This window comes from Anabrus simplex, chromosome 1 (assembly GCF_040414725.1).
Source record: "Anabrus simplex isolate iqAnaSimp1 chromosome 1, ASM4041472v1, whole genome shotgun sequence".
Classification (NCBI taxonomy): Eukaryota; Metazoa; Arthropoda; class Insecta; order Orthoptera; family Tettigoniidae; genus Anabrus; species Anabrus simplex.
Window position 1 is genome coordinate 1,098,855,239 of NC_090265.1, and position 18,751 is coordinate 1,098,873,989.

The 18,751-nt window shown below is 38.1% G+C and overlaps 1 protein-coding gene across 3 annotated transcripts in view; it reads left to right on the forward strand.

Moving 5' to 3' along the window:
* Nucleotides 1-18,751, forward strand: part of LOC136858050 (nonsense-mediated mRNA decay factor SMG7) — a 268,885-nt gene that overhangs the window by 176,132 nt on the left and 74,002 nt on the right. The gene's annotated exons all lie outside the window — the stretch shown is intronic.

The window sequence follows — 18,751 nt, forward strand, 5'->3', positions numbered from 1 at the left end:
CCCGTGCTTTTTATTTTGCGTGGATTGGTAACGGAAGCAGCGAGTTAGGAATTCTGGGAATTACGTCATGTGGGCGAATGGCTGTGCTCGTAGCCACCCAGCTAATAGTCAGTGGCACATGAAATATTTCTTTAGGTTATAAAAATCAGTGTACCTTTATGGGCGGATGGGATGGTCCCTGGCATTGGTAATGAACACATCTCTCTCCTACAAGGATTTTAAAGTATGATTCAAAGGCTTCATTGAAGGAAAACATCCATGAAGAAAACCTAGAATTACCTTCCTTTAACAAATTCTAATTGATATCCAGGCACAGAATTGTGTTTCAGTGAAGGAAGCACCAGACAGCAGGATAATCTGAAAATGTGTTATGGCACTTGATGAGTGTTAGGACTGTAAACCAATGATGATGATTAACTTAGTTTGAGACAAAAATAATAGTTGTACAGGTCTTGTGTAGCTTTAGATGATATCTCATTTTCTCACAGACGATTCGTTCATGGGTGCTAAAGAACTACAGTAGTTCTGTTTACAGGTTGTTTTTTTTTCCCCCCGAACTGTTCTCCGATTGTTTCCTCCCCAAGTAGGTACTTAATGTGTTCACTTCCTCTAATTTATTTTTAACCTGATATTTTTCTGCCCACTCTGTTCCCACCAAAAGCAACATTTGTGTGGTACCTGTTTAAGTAGTATCATGTATTCAGGATGGCTAGTGTGAGTTCTCGTTACAGGTTGTGTACAGCTAAAGGGAAGCTTCACATTATTGAAGAAGCAGCGCAAATTGGTAAATGCGCTGCAAGAAGAAAGTACAATGTGGACTAGAGTTCCATGCATGATTGGAGGAAAAATAAAACTTATCGTGAACAGACAACCAGTAACTGCCAGCCATTTAGTGGACAAAGAGTGAAGTTTTTCAGAAATCATGATGATGCTGATGATGCTTGTTGTTTTAAGGGGCCTAACATCTAGGTCATCGGCCCCTTACAGAAATCAAGATCAGGTTATGTGAATATTTGAGATTGAAAAGAGAAAGTTTGTATATGCAGTCGGTTAAAAGAAAAAAGCAAGAATTTTAAAAATTATAGGTTATAATGCTAGCTATTGATGGCTTAGGCATGTTTTTGAATTAAATAATTCAGTTTTGTAGGAAAACTATCATTGTTTGACATCTGCCAGCCAACTATGAAAAAAACATTGCAAATTTCCACATATCTAATATTGTTTTGCACCAGAGAAATTTGTATTTATTCTTGCAGATCATTAGTGCAGACCAGACACATTTATTGTACTGCAATATTTATGGTTTTCAATATTTAATAAAGCTATACAAATATCTATAATTTTGACCATAATGGCCATCAATGGTCCATATTAACTTATATCACTGTTATTAACACATTCACCCCCGTAGGTGCCTTAAGGTGTTCAAGAACAGCCTATGTGTGGGACCGTATCCGAGTTAAGACGTTTAATGTTGCGCGATGTAAACGTTGTTCCAAATTTAGCGCTTAATTCGTATGAAGTTGTAGTTCGTGTTGAAAACCATGTATGGCATATAAATGAATAGTCCCTCACCCTGACTACCTGTACAGAGGGTACATTCCATTGCTTTTTTTCTTTGAGTAAACACGGACCTAAGCCAATCGTGGTATTCTTGTGAGGGTGTGTAGTGAAGTGAGTTATTGTGTCGCGATAACATGACGAGTTACAAACACACTATACGAAGTGAGGAAATTGAAGACACTGAGCTTGATAGCTGCAGTCGCTTAAGTGCGGTCAGTATCCAGTATTCGGGAGATAGTAGGTTCGAACCCCACTGTCAGCAGCCCTGAAAATGGTTTTCCGTGGTTTCCCATTTTCACACCAGGCAAATGCTGGGGCTGTACCTTCATTAAGGCCACGGCCGCTTCCTTCCCACTCCTAGCCCTTTCCTGTCCCATCGTCGCCATAAGATCTATCTGTGTCGGTGCGACGTAAAGCAACTAGCAAAAAAAAAAAAAAGAAATTGAAGACTTACTTCTAAACGATGATTCTGGTAATGAACTCATCCCTGATTTCAGTGATAGCGAAAGCAATTCCAATGATGATATACCAGACTCCGGGCAAAGTGAAATTCAGCACATTCAAATAAGTGATACGCATCCGTCTTATTGTCCGCCTGCAATCAAGTTCACAGGCTGGCTAGGATTAAATGTTGGCAACGGAAATTATGTCCTTCGTCAATTAATTTCTATTTTCATTGAAGGGCCAATGTTATGAACTTGAGGGTCCTGGTGTGCCCGTCGTTCACTCCTGCCCGAAACAGAAATGGAATTTTTAAAAAGCCAATTAGGATGAACCTGCGATGGATAAGACGTATCCACAGTAACTACAGCAGATTTATCGGTGTAGTTAAAAGTGCAGCAAAAACAATGTATCCCAAGAGGATATCTTAAACAATACATCCCCGGCTGGAATGAGGATAGTGAAAGGCTCTTTAAAGAATTTGAGGCCAATGGTGATGCAGATACAGCTTCTCAACTGTTACACTGAAGATGGTTTTCTGTGGTTTTGCATTTTCACACCAGGCAAATGCTGGGGCTGTACCTTAATTAAGGCCACGGCCGCTTCCTTCCCAGTCCTAGCTCTTTCCTGCCACATTGTTGCCGTAAGACCTATCTGTGTCGGTGCGGTGTAAAGCCAATAGCAAATGTGTATATATATATGAACTGTTACAATCCCTAGATTAAAACAGGAAGGGAATTTGGCAAGAAACTGTAGAGTCCCTAGACTTCACTCACTCCAGCAGGGAAGCTTGGAGCCTGATCAGGAAATTGGACACACCAAACAGCAAAATTAGACCGAAAACAAGATCAGTCTAGACGACATGGCCAGGCATATGATCTCTCCCTCAAAGGTTTCAGTTGAAAAGCATCATAGAAGGCATGTGAAGCACCTCTTGAAGGAAAAGAAACGTTTGGCTCAACGATCCTCTGAATTCTCTGCCCCATTTCAAGCACAAGAAACTAAGCAGGCCTTAGAAAGTCTAAAACCTGGGAAAGCGGCAGGTGCTGATGGTATATATCCATCGTTCCTTCTTCATCTTGGACCTGCTGCTGCTAAATGGCTTACTAACTTCTTCACAAACATACTAGAGACAGGTAACCTACCTTCCATTCTTCAAGAAAATAAAAAATAATAGCTGTATTGAAAACATCTAAGGATCCAACAAAAGTTGAGAGTTACCGGCCAATAGCACTACTCATTGTTATAATGAAGCTTCTGGAAAGGCTGATACATAACAGGATCTCTGCGACAATAAATCAGCATATTCCAGACGAGCAAGCTGGATTTAGTCCTGGACAAGGATGTGAAGAACAGGTTTTAGCACTAGTTACCCATATTGAAAATGGATTTGAGAACAAAATGGTAAGCACGAGTGTCTTCTTAGATCTTACAGCTGCATATGAGACCGTGTTGCAAGATAAGCTCCTTCTCAAATTTATCAGCATCATCCCTTGCCTGAAACTCTCCACATTACTTAGTAACATGCTGAGTAATAGTTACTTTCAGATTTTTTCAGAAGGCTCCAGAAGTAAAGTACATAAGATAAATGGTGGACGCCCTCAGGGCTCTGTATTGGCCCCTCGTCTATTCAACCTGTACACATATGACCTTCCAGTAACCAAATCAAGAAACTCATCTACGCAGATGACATCGCATGGGTCGCCCAACACCAACGCTTCAATGAGTCTAAGTCAATGCTTACATCAGACTTAAAGATTCTAGACAGTTACTTTCGTCAGAACAACCTTAGACCAAACCCTCAGAAAAGTGTTGTGTCTACCTTCCATTTAAAGAATAGAAGTGCTGGGTATGAACCAACCATACCATTCAGAGGAGAAAATCTACAGTATTGTAGTAACCCAAAATACCTGGGAGTCACCCTGGTCAGGTCCTTGACGTACAAGAATGACCTCTATAATGTGTCAGCAAAGATCAAGACCAGGAATAACATACTTCAAAAGCTGCTAGGTACATCCTGGGGTGCTAATGCTCAAATCCTGAGATCCACTGCTCTTGCACTTCCTTATTCCATCGCTGAATATTGCTGCTCTACCTCGCGTAACAGTGTTCACACTGGACTAGTAGACACCCAGCTGAACAAAGCAATGCGTATCATTACAGGATGCATCCGACCAACCAACGCACTGGCTTCCCACTCTAAGCCACATACCACGTCCATCCCTAAGAAGATTACAGTCACTGCTTAACTTATGGAAGAAAACAGAAAACAGTCCTCACCTCCCTATTCATTCTGACATAGCAGCTTCTCCAGCTAAACGACTGAAATCCAGACACCCTTCGTGGTGTACTGCAATGAATCTACGGAACTTCTCCTTTAATATATCGGACGTCTGGAAAGAACAATGGCAACAGCCAACCTTGTTACCACATCATCACATCATTGAGAACCCCTGCAAGTGCCCAGATGGTTTTTCCCTTCCCAGACGGCAGTGAAGGATGCTAAACCGAATTAGAACTGGCCAAGGTAGGTGTGGAGCCACTCTCTTCAAATGGGGATGGAAGACATCACCGCAATGTGACTGCGGAGAAGAGGAACAGACAGTGGATCACATTGCATTTGAGTGTCCTTTTCATGCTTATAGAGGCTGTATAGAGGACTTGTGTCTCAAGCGAAGCTCTTTTCTGGCTCTCAACTTTTGATATGGAACTTTAGTTATGAACTTGAGATGGTAGTTGTACATATTGTATATAATATTGTATTCATCATACGCTAAATAAATAAATAAATGAATAAATAATTTGTAAATGATGATTTCCTTGAATGTGTATGCCATCAAACAAGTTATTAGTGCAGCACCACGTCCATTCATTAAATATTCTATGTTTCAAACGTGGAAACCAGTCGGTGTAAATGAGATGAAAAAGTTTTTAGGACTAATGTTTGTAACCTGAATAATTTAAAAATCTGAAAATCTGAAAAGATCTGAAAATGTACTGGACAGAGGACACTATTTTCGGCTCGCCGATTTTTTTAAAAACTATGGCACGAACTCGGTCATTATGAGGTGATGCTGATAGGCTATACAAAATTAGGCTGATTCTCGAAAGGCTCGGCGACCAATTTTCGTACAGTAACATTTATGGCGAAGCACAGGGAGGTCAGAGACGGACAAAGCAGAGAAAATATAATGCCATTCAGCGAAGCACCATTGTAGTATTGAATCACACGACACTTCACTTGCTTCAGGGATGATTGTAGGTACGAAGGCACAGTACGACACACTTCTATACACAAGAAAGACTAGGAAAAGAAAGTAATATGTCGGAGGTACAAACACACTACTGTTGCCAGTTGCCACCATCTTGTAGTTCACACATGGGAAAGTATCTGGCATATTTTCTTGCATTGACATGATCTTTGTAGTGTATAATGCCACACTTCTACCTGACTGTCCCGTATACTTTTTATTGCACTCTTGGCATGTAAACTTGTACACTGCAAGTTATGAATCTCATTATAAAACCGTATTGGATTTCTGAATAAGAAATTATTATATTAATAAAAACCACCTTTCCAATACATGACACTTATTTATATTTAGGATAAAACTGTTAATAGATATTATAATTAGGACATGTTTCGATCATGCTTAGTGAGCATAATCAGCTAGAAATAACTTAATCCAAGGTAGGTCAGGGCCCTGATCCCGGTATATATGACAAAAAAAGTCTAATAATACATTGATAAAATACGAATTTTAAAAATTTAAAAATGATAAGTAAGATTATGTTATGTCTATTGAAACAAATAGTGACCATTAAAATTGCTTAAAATGTAAGTGGAATGAATGACGTGAAGATGTTACAATAATATGCTGTGAGTGATTGTTCGTATAAATCGATGATCATAATAATCTTCGCTCAATGGCATTACACTGCTTGTAATTAAAAACAGTTTTCCACATTAGGAGTGAGCTCTTGTAATGAATTATGATCTTGTTTCATAGATTAAACATGATGAGATGTGTTAAAATCACATGTATTGGCTGAAAAACGAACTGCACAGATGGATAAAACGTCGCCTGGATCGGCGTAAAAAACCTGTAGCCTGCTTTACATTACAAGATCTCGCTCCTAATGTGAAAAACTGTTTTTAATTACAATCAGACTAATGCCATTGAGCAAAGATTATTATGATCGTCGATTTATACGAACAATCACTCACAACGTATTATTGCAACATCTTCATGTCATTCATTCCACTTACATTTTAAGCAATTTTAATGGTCACTATTTGTTTCAGTAGACATAATCTTACTGATTATTTTTAAATTGTTAAAATTCATATTTTATCAATGTATTATTAGACGTTTTTTCGTTATATATACCGGGATCAGGGCCCTAACCTGCCTTGTATTAAGTTATTTCTAGCTGATGATGCTCACTAAGCATGAGCGAAACATGTCCTAATTATAATATCTGTTAAGGGTTTTATCCTAAATATTAAGGATTGCCATGTATTGGAAAGGTGGTTTTTATTAATATATTAACTTAATATATTAACTTCTTAATAAAAACCACCTTTCCAATACATGACAATCCTTTATATTAATATAATAACTTCTTTTGGCGTAGGGATGTGGCGAAGCCATTGCCCAGTGGGAAACCACTGCAATCAGCCACCCGAGTATTGGCGGCAAAACCTTAACTATTCGGGTAAGGAAGAAATGCCTGCCCGCAGCTGGAGAACACCTTGAGGCCCTCCAGGGCTAACAACCTTGGTTGTATTCAGAATGAGCAATTTGCTCCAAGCTAAGCTAAAGCTTCTCAAGCATTATGGTAAAACAAAGACATGAAGTTAATACCCCAGGTGGCAACTTTTCAAAGAAATCCACTGTCACCGACAAACGACGCATGCATCCCGTTCGAATTTTAGGGGGGGGATGCAACATCATGCTAAAGACAAGTCTTGGAAATCATGAGCAGTTACGAAAGCTGAAACCCATATCTAAGACTTTTTTGGCAACGTTCAACATAAACAGTCTAATACAAACTGGTAAGATGAAACAGCTGACCAATGCCCTTCATGAAAATAAAATCGCAGTAATGGCTCTGCAAGAAACTTGCTTCAGTGATGAAGATGCATTTGAGTCTGAAGGGTATCGGTTCTTCAAGAGCAGATCCCATAAGAGAGTAATGAAAAACACCCCTATCTTCGGTACAGCTTTTGCTGTCAACACCAGAATCCTTAGGTCAGTCTCAAATTTTGAAGCTGTTAATGGTAGGTTATGCCTACTATCCTTGCATTGTGCAAATAAAACATATACGCTAGTCAATGCACAGGCTCCAACTAATGAACAAAACAAAAAAGACCTGGAAGGCACAGATAGATTCTGGAACGTCCTGGATGCCAGATTAGCGAAAATCCCAAAACACCGTGTCATGATCCTAATGGGTGATTTTAATGCACAGGTAGGACATGAATGGAAATCAGGGAAGTTGTTGGGCATTACCCAGCACACAAAAGAACCAACAAGAATGGAGAACGCCTCATTGAACTATGTGTTAACTACAACCTCCAACTGATGTCAACACACTTGCGTCACTTACCAAGAAAACAGATAACATGGAGATGCCCAAACAAAACAATAGGAGAATTCCAAATATACCATGTGACTATATCTCGAAGATACAGTCCGGAAATCAAGAACGTTGCCGTAAAAACGGGAATAAACATAGGCTCAGATCACTACGTATCAGTAATCAAGTTTCGGCCAATCCCTCTCAACAAACATAAGAACGAACCTACCATAATTCGCTTTGACACAAAAAAGCTCAGAGAAAGAGAGAAAAAATTCAAAGAACTTGCCCAACCAGTGGAAAAAGACTTCAACAGCACCAGAAAGCAGACGATGCAAGCTGCAAAAGGCGTGGCCAAAATCAAGAAGAGGAAGAAGCACACGTGGTGGAACGATAACTGCGAGAAAATCTTAGGGGATCATCTGAATGCCTGGAAAAAGTAATACACCTCGAAAAAAGAAGAATTTTGAAAGATGTACAAAACATAACAAGCACAAACAGCAAAAATAATACGCAGTGAAAAATGCAAGTATGAAAAGGAACTACTGGACAAGATTGAACAGGACTTTCATAGAGGTGAGACCCGTGAATACTTCAGAAATTTTAAAAGAAGGTACAAGGATACAAGGCACCTTCCCTTTGCTTTCTAAGGAAAGATGAAACTCTTGCAACATCAAATGAAGAAAACTGCAAAATCTTAGCTAAGTATTTTAACGACCTTCTAAACTGTGAAAAACTAACCAACCCCATCAAAACAAACAAACCAGTGGGCCAAAACCTGCCATTTCTCCACCAAATTGCGATGAAATCAAACGCCACGTAAAGAGACTGAAAAATAACAAGGCTCCTGGTGAAGACTCCATGATTGCAGAACTGTGGAAACATGCCCCGGAAGAAGCAGTTGACATCCTACACCAAACCATTGTAGATATATGGGAAAAAGAACAACTACCAGAAGACTGGAAGCTAGCTCTGATCCATCCTTTAGACAAGAAAGGAAATATAAGAGATGTGAACAATTACCGTGGAATTTCTCTTCTTTCAGTAGCCTACAAGATTCTGTCACTATCCATCCTTGAAAGACTAGAACAAGAACTTGAACACAAACTTGAGAAATACCAAGCAGTTTTTCGGAAATGCCGATCAAGTGCAGAACAAATACCGTACTTAACCTAAAAACCGTAATAAGATACCATATGCTGAGAGGTTGAACCTATGTATCTACGTTTGTAGACTTCAGGAAAGCATACGACTCCATCGACCCTGATGTGTTGCTTAACATCCCTGCAGAAATGGAAGTCAATGAGAAACTACTGGCAATAATAAGGGCAACACTAACTAATACCAAATCCAAAGTAAAATTATAAGGATGTCTCTCTGAACCCTTTGAGATCAAGACTGGCGTTTGACAGAGAGATGGGCTGTCACCTCTTTTGTTCAACTGCATACTTGAGAAGGTAATACAGGAGTGGTGAAAGACGTTAAAAGAAAGAAACCTTTACAAACCCATAAGGATTAGGACAAGGAAAAACGGAGTGGAAATAGATTGCTTAGCGTTCGCTGATGATATAGCCCTTATGACAGAAAATTTCGAAAGTGCAACAGAACAGATCAATGTGTTGAAGGAAGTAGCAGGACAAACAGGTTTACAAATTTCCTTTCAAAAGACAGAAGTAATGTCAAATATCAAAGATGATACGGCACAACTAAACACCAAATATGGAACAATAAACCATGTTAGTAAATTTAAATATCTTGGGAATGGATTCAGCAAAATGGACTTGACAAAGAGGCCATAGCAGCAAGAATCAAGAAAATGGAAGTCATTTTCCAAACCACCCACAACATTTATACAACAAAAAGTGCTTTTCCCTGAACACAAAAAAATTCGTCACTACAACACACTCATCAAACCAGTATCGCTGTATGCATCTGAATGCCTTATCCTGTCCGAGAAATGTTTGCTTGTGGATTTAAATAAGAAAGAAAGAAAGAAAGATCCTACACACCATACTTGGCCCAAACTACAAAAATGGCATCTACATTAGAAAATCCAGGCAAGAAGTGTACTCTAAGATAGAGAAGATCACGGACACAATGTGTAAAGGCAGAGTTCGCTTCTGCGGTCATATACGACGGATGATCGACTCTCGATGGATGAAACTTATCTTCAGTATATTTGACTCAAAACCAAAAACAGCAATGCCATGGTACGTTAATGTCAAGAAAGATCTTAAAGAACTGGGCCTACAAGCAGAAGATGCACAAGACCAAAATCTTTTCAGAGCAGCCATCAAGACTTTTAGGACTTTCTGGTTTCCGTGGTTTCCCATTTTCACACCAGGCAAATGCTGGGGCTGTACCTTAATTAAGGCCACGGCTGCTTCCCTCCCACTCCTAGCGCTTCCATGTCCCATCGTCACCATAAGACCTATCTGTGTCAGTGCGACGTAAAGCAACTAGCATTTTAATAGGACTTTCCGGGACGAAAAACGGGCAACTGGTGCTAAATGGACAGAAAAGCGTCATGCTAAACACAGTGAGCTAATGAAGACGATGTGGATCAAGCGATAAATGAACAAATGCCGGAATGTAAAGTGAGGCTTATCGTGGTCCCTAGATGGCTGAGTAGCGAAGTTGAATGAATGAATGAATGAATGAATGAATGAATGAATGAATGAATGAATGAATGAATAACTTCTTATTCTGAAATCCAATACGGTTTTATAATGAAATTCATAACTTGCTATGTTACTGCCAACCAGGCAAACTTGAAGAATAGATTTGTTAATCTCAAGGTGAAGGTCAATAAAATATCTAGGGACATCTCATTTCGAAAAGAATGTTTAAAGAATAGTCTACTTCCAAAATTTTTTAGAAACTCACGAAGGAGAAATATTTTTTCTTCCAGTTTGCTGAACACTCAAAAGAATATCAGTGACATTTGACTGTAAAACTAAATCAAATTACATTATAAGAAAAAAATCATTTTTGAATGTACAACTCTATAATGCGCATTTAGAGACTTCCTCGAGCATGCCTCCCTTAGAATGGGATTCCTATTCTAAATTTGTTAATGAAAAAGTGTCAGTTGCAATGAACAATAAGCAATTAGTTTTGGAGAAAAAACTAAAATTTTCAAGTATTCAAAAACAAAGTCCGTCAACTCTCATAGAATGAACAATTTACATACGCCTCAGTTAAACAACATCCCCACCACTGTGAATCTATCTAATACCACATTTACTAACAACAAAGTGGACCTCTTGAATAAAGGCATGAAATTTAATTGGCCCAATCCCAATAAGTCTGATGACCTAATTACTAGTATTGCCGAGGCTGAATCTAGTATTTTGAAATTCCCTATTGAACATCAAAATGACATGAAATACGAAATAAAGAAGAACCTCCCCTCTTTAGTTAAAGAATTGAAATCGAAGTCAATACCAAACTTAACAAACAGATAACCGAAATAAAAATTAAATAAAAAATAACAATAGCATAGTCACAAAAGCGGACAAAAGGTCCCACAACAGTACTACTAAATGAAGAATACATTAGTAAAACCAAAGATTTCTTTTCCGCCGAAACTGATAATATAGTGGAAAAATATCCCACATTAAAAATCCAACGAGACCTTAAGAACCTGTTAAAAAAAGTCTTTTCTTCTTTTACAAGAACATGAACAACAAAAACTTACTATAATGAACCCTAAGTTACCCACAGCCAGAGCTCTACCAAAAATACATAAACCAGAGATACCAACGGGCCCCATTATAAATTGTAGAAATAGTCCCACATATAACGTTTCTAAAAATTTTTTGCACCGTTTCCTATACAAACATTTTAAAGTCAATAATAAAGCCTACATATTCAAGCTAACAGACAGTCATGTTATATCATATGATATCACTAACATGTATTCAAATATAACTTAAAATGAATACAAGATTTCTTGCTCCACCTTCTCAATATTTAAAATCATACAACGTTCAACAAAACATCACAATATGATAAATGTCACGTACCAGTTTCGGTCCATTTTTTGGACCATCATCAGCCTAGCCGAAATTGCAAGTAAAAGACATAAACTAAATTAATATGGATGAACAAGAGGATGGATGGTAGTGGAATGACATACAAGTAAAAACCTTATACATAAGTTACAATAAATATGATTAGAATGTTAAAATTAACAAAAGAATAAAATAATTGCGATGTCGTTTAAAATTTCTTGATGCCAAAGTCTAAGTTGACGGTTGGACTCGTGTTGCACATTTAAATTCAACTGAAGTCTTAGTTTTCTGGAAAGTTCTGAGGGCAAGTTCCACGATGGCGCAGAGGGAATTGTCCAATATGACCAATATAGACTTGACGAATTGAGAAAGCTGGACTTGTTCTATGTAGCTTAAGCAAATGCTGTGTTTAAAGGAAGTCTCAATTCAGTCGGAACACAAAGAACCTGAAGAACAAAATTAGAATTAACTCGGAAAATCTGATAGAGAAAGTACTAAGGGAGGGGGGGGTGTGTGTGTGTGTGTGTGTGTGTGTGTGTGTGTGTGTGTGTGTGTGTGTGTGTGTGTGTGTGTGTGTGTGTGTGTGTGTGTGTGTGTGTGTGTGTGTGTGTGTGTGTGTGTGTGTGTGTGTGTGTGTGTGTGTGTGTGTGTGTGTGTGTGTGTGTGTGTGTGTGTGTGTGTGTGTGTGTGTGTGTGTGTGTGTGTGTGTGTGTGTGTGTGTGTGTGTGTGTGTGTGTGTGTGAGATAGATAGATAATGAGTACTCACCTTGCACTTGTTTGGAACGAACTATTGGAAGGAGTGCAACTGACAGAGTGAGCGTCATGCAGCGTAGATCAGCCAGAGAGGATAAGGGATGCGGAGGGGAAGGATAACGTGAGTGTGGAAGGAGACAGGGAGGGAGGGAAGGGGAAATGGTTCAGGACTGGTTAGGAGAGAGGGAAGTTAATGGAATTTGAGATGGAAGGGGACCCTTAATTGATTTAAAGAAAGGTTTATGAACAGTTGATTTGTTTTTCCTATAATAGGAAATGAAATGATCGAATAAAATGTTGGGGCCGATGACCTTCGATGTTAGGCCCCTTAAAACAACAAGCAGCATCATTGAATAAAATGTTGGGTTTCTCGGTAATTCGTTAAGATTGTAGTTGGCATTGAAATATTGATCCAAATGTATGTAAAAGCTCCCAATTATGTTGAGTAGAGGTTCCTTTGTAACTATTTCAAGTATGTCCATGTCTGTTTCAATGTTCGTGAAACTATGGTTATAATCGACCATATGTTGGCCGATGGCTGAAAATTTGTTGTATTTAGCTGCGTTAAAATGCTCAGAGTATCTGATATTGAAACTCCTACCGGTCTGCCGTATGTAAGAAATATTTGAACATCTGCTACATCTGATTCTGTAGACCCCTGATTTTGAGTATCTGTTTATTTTATTAATATGTGAAGTGTTATGTAATATTTGCATATTGTTGTTGCTGGTTTTGAAGGCTATTTTCATGCCTTTTTTCTTTAAAATATTAGTAATTAATGAATTCCATTGACGTAGGTAAAAGTGGAGATAGTCGTGTTTAGATGGTTCTTTTTTGAGTGTGGTCTTAGGTCGGAATTTGTGTTTACTAGTGATATTTTCTATGAACTGATTATTGTAGCCGTTGAATCTAGCAATGTGACGGATAGTATTCAGTTCCGTGTGACGATCTTTTTTGTTCATGGGTACGTTAAATGCTCTACGTATGAGACTGTTATAAGTTGCTTTTTTGTGGGGGAAGGGATGAAATGAATTTTGTTGAATTGTGACGACCGATTGAGTGGGTTTTCTATATATCTTGTAGGTTAAGGATTCCTGTTGTCTAGTAATGGTGAGATCCAAAAAATTGATTTTTTGATCTATTTCTGACTCCAAAGTGAACTTAATGTAAGGATCAATGTTATTTAATGTTTGAAGTGTAGTATTAGCGTCTTGTAGATTCTCGTTAATAACTACAAGGACATCGTCAACGTATCTAGCCCAAAAGAGGATGTTATCAAATTTATTGTTGCTTTTTGTATTCTCGAGAAAATCTAGATAGATCTCCGCGAGAATCCCGGAAGCCGGTGAACCCATTGCTAGACCGTTTTGTTGGTAAATAGTACCATTAAACGTTAACTACCAATTTAAGCAGTGTAATAAAATCTTGGATTTCCAGTTTACTTAGGAGACCATTTTTTTGTAGATTATTTTTTATAATGGGAATTAATTTAGAAATTGGTATACTGGGGTACATATTAACAATATCAAAAGAATGGAGTGAATAGTCAGGTCGCATATTGAAGTTATTAAGTTTGTCTATTAATTCGAAGGAGTTTCTAACAGACTTCTTAGATGAAAAAAGGTAATTTTTACTTAGAAACTTTTGGATAAATTGCGTAGTTTTATAAAGGGGACTCGGTCTGAAGTTGATAATTGGGCAAATGGGTATACCGGCTTTATGAATTTTAGGGAGGGTTCTAGCCGTGGGAAGTCCAGGGTTCATATTAATGTGCAGGCTTTTTTCTTGTTCAGTGAACAGAAAGGAAGAATTTTTTAAGGTTTGTTTTAGGAGTCTCTGGATTTTTTTGTGTGGGATCTTTTTTAACTATAGAGAAGGAACTATCTTTAAAGAAATTGGATGTTTTGCTGATATATTCATTCTTATCTGTGATGACCGTCGTGTTACCTTTGTCAGCCTTGGTTACGATTAAGTCGTTATCTTTAATTTTCTTTTTCAGGGCATGTAGGAGTTTTAGGTCAGTTTGTATATTCTTGTTGTTAGAATTGGAAAAATTAGATGAGTTCTTACGAGAGAGGAAGTTGTTAAGCTTCTTTTTGATTTCGTATCTTAGTTCATCCTGTGTGTCTGAAGGTGTTTTAGAAATGGCCAGTTCCGATTCTGTTATCATTGTGATGATTGAGTTGGTTGTGTTCGAATCGGGCCAATTATGTTTTGGGCCCTTGGCTAAAATTATTTCTTCATTTGCATTTAAAGGAGTATGGGATAGATTGATTACGGGTGAATGGAATTGGTTACAGTCATTTGCTGGTCTGTTATTGCGTTTAATTCGATGGTCCTGTGATTTGGATTTCTTTAGTTTTGCCAATTTATTATCTAAAGTATGTTGTTTTCTAGATAGGTCTAAAAATAATCTATCTTCAACTAATTGGAAAAAGATTGTCCAATGTGCCGTAGATAACGTTTTAGTTGCCACGAGGTGAGATTCGTATAATTTATGGTTGAGAAATGATTTTTTCTTATACAAAAACTTTATTTCATCTTTCAACCAGATTTTGTTAGTCTTGGTTTGAGTTTTAGAAGTTTGTAATGAAATACGATGTTTCTTTTTGTTATGTCTTAAGAAATTAGGTGTTAGATCGAACTGAATGCACTTCTTGAGATCACTACTCGTACTTGTTATATGTACATACTTACACTTCACAAACTTTCACCTTTCAACACTTATGCAGTCCTACACACAAACCATGAAGTCTTTTCTTGCACTTGGCGCACACAATATTGGACCTTTTTTATTGGTCCACCCATCCGTATTGCTACATACTACACAGCGTTTTAAATTTCTACTGGGTCATTTTTCTAACAGAAACCTTTTTTTGCAACAGGGATTTCTCCTGACTTCTCCATCCTATTTCTAAATCCTCAATAATGCTAGGAGTAAACTGTAGTCTGGTCATTTTCTTATTCGAGGTACTTTCTTTATTGATTATATAGGAATTTAGCACCATCCTAGCAATGATGCAACACACCACCTTCTTCCAAAATTCCAGTGTCTGCCTCTCATCCAGATAGGAGTACATCATCATATCTAAAGCATCTACTCCCCCATGTAGGTATTGTATTTGTGAATTATATCTGATGTAATGGTATGGGGTGAGACAAGCCGAAGTACAAACTAGACTAGATCTCTGGCATGAAACTTTAAAAACTTAGGTCTCAAAATCAGCAAAACGAAGACAGTTGGCTTGGTGATGAGTAGAAACTCTCCAACTGTTCATCTAAGAATTGAAGATGAGGAGATGGGTATTGTAGACAACTTCCAGTATTTAGGTAGTGTTCTGTCATCAGACAATACCATACATCAAGAGATTAGCAACAGAATACACGCTGTACGTCAAATACTTTGGGACGGCAAGATCAGTTTGTACAAAATATTGACATGTGGCCTAGAAGCAGCAACACTTACTGGACCAACAAAGAGTCGTCCTCAGGCAACAGAAATGAAGTTCCTCTGCTCTTGTCTACCAAAAACAAAAATGGATAAAATAAGGAATGTGGATATCCGGCAACAGCTTGGATTGGAAAGAATTTTGCTGGAGACTCTAGAAATGAAGAGATTGCAATGGTGTGGTCACATGAAAAGAATGGACCACAATGTTCCTAGGGAAGAGACCAAGAGGAAGACCTCATGATGTTTGGGAAAGCAGATATTGAAGGACCTTGAAATTACATATGTGAACTGGCGTTGCATATATGAGCAACATCTGTGGATGGATAGGACAAACTGGAGGAGGCTCGTACACAGCCGCACCCGGCTTGCTGGAGCGAAGAAATGATGATGATGATGATGATGGTGATGATCTGGTTTTGTAATTTCCTTCTGTTTATTATTAATTTTTGTTGTTGTTTTATTCTTAGCTGCAGCGTTAGTGGACAAGAGCAAAACTGGATATTTTTGAGACTTTTTTCCATGGTACCCTGCAACTAGAATTTCATTACTCCTATAATATTTCACTTGCCCTACATCAAATCTCTTTTAGGCCTTGGGATATTTCCTTCCTGTTTTGTCTAAGGGTGCCAGTAAAATAAGTGTCCTTGGAAAATAGGTAGTGAGCTAAAGGAATGTTTGAAAAAAAGTTATCTGTTACTATATGGTAGCCTTTCTGAAAATAATTTCCTAATTTCAACAATTTAGTGACTACCATGTGACTAAGGCCATGCTGTTTGATTTTGAGTTTTGTCAACTTCACTCTTTGCTCCTCGGTAGCAATAAAATCCCAAACAATAATTTGCAACAGAGTCACATAACATCCAAAATTTGATTCCCACCTATGATGTTTTTTATTAGGGAGGTACTGTGTGAGAAAAGAATGACACTTTGTTCTAATGAGTGATTCATCTATACTGAGATGTTTGTGAGGGCCATAATATTGATGGAATACATGGTTTGCATGCTCTACAATGGGATCAAATCTGGCACATGGATCATAGTTCTGATGGCCTGGGGGAAACAAAGTATTTTTGTCAACTAGATGGAAGAATTTTAAAATTAACTGGAATCTGTTTCTGGAAAACTTTTTCCCAAACCATGGAATGTTCCTAGAATTTTTAGCCCGGTACGAAAGTATAGTAGGCCTACGAGTTATTCTCATTTCAAGGATAACTGCTACAAATCCCTTCATTTCTACAACAGTGACAGGTCGCCATTCCCTGGCTCTAGAATTAGGCGATAACTGCTGCACACAAGACAGAAATTGGAAGACATACCGGTTTGTTTCTTTGACCATCAATTCCCACAGGGAGAGGGTGAAAAATAGATTAAAATACTGACTTGGTCTAGCATCAGAAGGAGGTGCACATTTAGGACCAGGCATCTCAAGGAATGCAGGAGAGGACTGAAATTGTACGTCGTGATCGGACTGAATTTCACAGAAATTGGGAATCTGGTTATCATCGTGATTACTGTCTCCGTCAACTCCATCATTATTCCCACCACTGTTGTTACCGTCTGAATCGGAAATTTCATGCATCACTGTCATACGTGTAGGTTGGATAACATCACCACTATCGTCATTGTTTGAAACATTACTGGCATTGTCATCACTCTCAGTATCATCTGAATCATCGCCTGATTCGACATAATCAGAATCATCACTCAATGAATTAACATACTCTACCAAATCGTCATCATTTTCAAACACAATACGAGAACTAGTCGCCATTATTACAAACACATGGTGTACAGGTATGTGCCAAACAGCTTAAATAGAAAAAAATCATAACATGAACACATCATGCCACACAGAGATTCTGTTGGTAGATTTAGAAACTACGTATACTACAGAGTGATGCCGACTGGAGCTGCCATCTGTCAGATATGTGCAAACTATTACGACTTACATAGACAGCTGCACTTTTCGCTAGCCTACAGCCCCCGGCACTCTTAAGAGTTAATACCATACATGAACTCTCGCATGATATATACAGGTCAAGATTGGACATAAGATGAAGGTTATTCATGTTTGAACTTTCAGTACATTTTATTGTTGTTTTTAACCAGTTTAATGTTAGGGCATATTTTAAAAAGGTCTATTACATTCATGTGCTAAGATGACGAAGATAATATTTTCTCGAAACGTGCTTATGTATTTGATGTATTAGCAAATACACTATGCTTTGAATTGTATTGACAAGGCAGATCTTTAAATAATTAATAACAGTGAAAGCTATACAATTTTTAAAAAAATCAAAATTTCTCTCCCTAAAATTATACACGGGGATTATTTGTTGGCGAATATACGGTGACACCTTTTTCTCTTCTTAGCGCTACTGAGAGAGTTGGCCACGTGGTACAGGTCACATACTATGAGCTTTTATTTGATAGATGGTGTGTTTGAACCCCATTGGTCAGCAGCCCTGAAGTTGCTTTTCCTTGGTTTCTGATTTTCATTCCAGGCAAATACTGGAGCTGTTCCTTAAATAAGGTCATTGCCACTACCTTCCCAATCCTAGCGCTTCCCCATCCTTGCATTGCCGGAAAGCTATATGTTAGTGCGACATTAAACCATTAGCAAAAAAAATCTTCCCAGTGCTTTTTCATAATCATATGGACAGCAAACAATAGGGTGATTGCTGAGCTGCTGTTTCTGAATCTACGTTGTTATCTTTTCTGTAGTTGCTCAACAAATACCCTCAAGTTTTTCCTGTATTTTTTATGCACATAAGAGGAAAGTAATAATTCCTCTGTAAACACCTTACATGTAAACTTCCCATCTCCTCAGATTGTTTTTAATTTGTTTAACCACCAGATTCTCAAAATGCATGAAAGCTCAACTCATGTGAGCACTGATTTCATCAATGCCTGCTGATATCTCCTTACATATACTCTTTCAGT